Raw genomic sequence first — 3,442 nt, forward strand, 5'->3', positions numbered from 1 at the left:
TCCAGTTTATGAAACTGTTTGTGTTCCATCAGCAATCCAGCTTATGAGACTATTGTAAGATCAAGCTTAGAAATGACAATCTCATGAGACAACCTGGACAATGCCTAGGATGAGTATATCCACATTTGAAATTTTATTCATGTGCAACTAGTGTACGTAGTATTGGTATCGTTACGTATCGCTGGCTGGGGATGTGGAAACATGTATTGACATCGTCAATATTATGGCTGTACTCGGAAATGTATCACTGACAGAGGGAAACATTGGAAAAACACAGGGGAATAGTGGAATTTCTGAATGAAACTTCAAGAGATGCTAAAATACACATTTGCATATTTGGGAATTAAATAATTGCAAAAAAGATACATACAGAATAAATTTCTCCTTAATGGGGGTCTAAATGAATGTTACGTTGACTTAAGGAAACACCGGAGAAACATGGGAAAATGGTGGAAATTTTCAATTATACTTCAAGAGATGCTAAAATACACATATTTGTGTATTTAAGAATAAAATAATAACAAAAAAGAAGCATATTTGCATATTTAGGAATCAAATATTAAGTTTACTTTCAATGAGGGCCTAAAAGCATGTATCGAAACATTGGGGAAACATAGAAAAAATGTAGATCCATCTGTGTGCACATACATACAAGCATATGCACGATCCATCCGTTCGTCTATCCATCCAACTATTCATGGATGCATGCATACATATAATGACGAATACGTATATAAACACGTGCATGATCCATCCATCCATGTGCTTGCACATATATACATCCATCTAACCAATTGACCATCCATCCGAACATACATACATCCATCCATGCATGCAGATGTGTGTGTGTGTGTGTGTGTAGAGAGAGAGAGAGAGAGAGAGAGAGAGAGAGAGTCATGCTCACCTGTGCACCTCTGCACATGTGTCATGGGCGTCTAATCCAAACGGTCCATGTGATGCGAAATCCCATGAAACCTCGAGGGACGGACAAATTTTCACCCTTATCTAAAATTCTGGTGGGCCATAGCAAAGAGAAATGCAAATCAAGGGAGGAAACTGTTTTCATTTTTCATGGCCCAACAAAGTTTTGGATCAAAGTAAAAATCGGGCCGGAGGGGTTTCATGAGGTGTTGCTTCACGTGGGCTGCTCATATTTTAGGGTCACATCACGTATGATGAGTTCTCAAAAAAGTTCGCACGAGTTTCGTGTGAACTGGTGCGCAGTTGAGCATATATATATATATATATATATATATATATATATATAGAGAGAGAGAGAGAGAGAGAGAGAGATGCTTAGTTGCGCACTGGTTCGTACGTCATTACCTGTGAACCTTGCTATCAGCCGTGGGATTAGGCAGACGGTCTGGATGAAGGCGCTCTTATGCGTGAGTTTGAGAGAGCGAGTTTCCTTTTCTGGCACGCCTCTTCTCTCTATTCTCTAACTCTCCGCAGGACGCAGCAGAAGCCTTTCACATAAGTTCTTCTGCTGGGATGCTAGGTGGGTCTAACCCAAATGTTAGTAATAAATCCTCATTGTCCATCCGTTTTGAGATGTCATTTTAGGACATGCGACAAAAAATGAGGTGTATCCAAAATTGAAGTGGTCTGTATGAGAGGAAACTGTCATGCTCTGAAAATTGGCACCCGAGTACATAAACTTCGATCTCGAGTTTTCAGGTGTTAACTTAATAAAATGCACATGAGTCTTCATTGAGATTCACATTAAAATAATCAAAGTAACACAAGTCAACTTAGCAGATATAAAGTGAGGTAGAGATAGCGAAAAATTTAGAAATATAGGGCTAATAGTCAAAAATACAATTCCAATGGTGGTGATTGCCCAAAATCGGGATTATACAAGCTACAACAAACATACAACAAAATTTATATATAAAGCATGTTCGATCATGGACTCTAACATATGCATGCACAAAACAAAAATAAAAGCAAAGTCTTCTAGTTTCGCCCGACCCTCCCAAGGTATCATGGTGAAAAGCGCAAGCCAATCCAAGCCTACCCACCGGAGGCCTCGATAGAATCTGCATCAATAACAATGCATGGTTGGTGTTTTAAAATACCATCCCAGGCGAGAGTAAGTAGCTAACTCAGTGGTTTTATTAGTTTTAAGTTACATATGTTATCAACCCAATTAGCGCAGGTAATGAACTTACGTAAGTTCTGGTGAAAGCCTTTGACAAAAAAATTGTGTCCTATACATCTTTGTCACATGTTTAATGTTTAATGTTTATCGATGATTAAATGTTTAATATTTGTCAGATCAATGTGATGAAGCGGAATGGCTGGTGTACCACACACCAGTGACCTAGCTGGTGTGTACCTGTTGTGGGAAGATAAGTGCTGACACTCCTCGAGTTGTACCAACTCTTCAACGGAAATCAAAGTTACGTGGCCAATAATTATGTATTTATTATATCCACACTGTCCATCCATTTGGCGAGATCATTTTAGAGCATGAGCCGAAAAAAGAATTATATTCAAGGCTCAACACCCTAATCCATAGCTCAAGTGGTTGACTGAGTGAAAGATACCTTGTTTCAACACTGAGGTCTTGGTTGGTATCTATCCTTAGTGGGGGTGGCTAACAGTAAAGTGTGAACCGTCAATGGGGTGTACCAACAAGCTAACAAAAAAAAAAAAAAAAAACTGGAGCACACCACATGTAGGACAATGATTCTCCCCGTTAAAACATTTGCAGGGCCCATGGTAACATTTATTTTCCAACCAATCTATTCATCGGGTCACAAATACCTGGATGAAGAGGGAAAACAAATATCATATTGATCCAAAGCTTTTGTGATCCCCAAAAGGGTTTGAATTGTAAACATTTAATTCCCCACTACTTTTTGCAGTATGGTCCACTTGATCTTTGGATTTGTATTATTTTTTTGGCTCAAGCCCTGCTATGAGCCCGCCAAATGGAGGGATGGTTTGGATATAACACATACCTTATAATGGGACCCACATAACTTGGTGACGTCAACACACCACCCAGTACGGTGGTGTGTGGTACGCCTGCCAATCCGCTTCCCATGATTTCATGGTAGCCTAGGAAGTAATATATGGACCTAATGAACAATCTAGATCAATGGATTGAACCCTCTTAAGTATCCAAATGCAACTACGAGCACCATAACATATCTTGAGCCCGCGTAAGTTGATTCACCACAGTAGACATTCTCGTATTATGAACCATCTGGTGGGCCCTCTCATAGATTACCCATGTTAGGAGCAAAATTTAGATTGAACATTTGGTAGGCCCTGTCATGGATTGCCCATGTTGATTGTTCGATAAATGATAGCTTGTTCGTCCAATTCGCGGCTTTCGAATCACTTTAATGATAAAAGAATGAAAAAGTTGATGTCATTGGGAGGAGAACAAGTGTCTCCCATCGAGCTGGGATTCATTGGTTAGTCGTAG

The sequence above is a fragment of the Magnolia sinica genome, chromosome 17 (genome assembly GCF_029962835.1).
Source record: "Magnolia sinica isolate HGM2019 chromosome 17, MsV1, whole genome shotgun sequence".
NCBI classification, from domain to species: domain Eukaryota; kingdom Viridiplantae; phylum Streptophyta; class Magnoliopsida; order Magnoliales; family Magnoliaceae; genus Magnolia; species Magnolia sinica.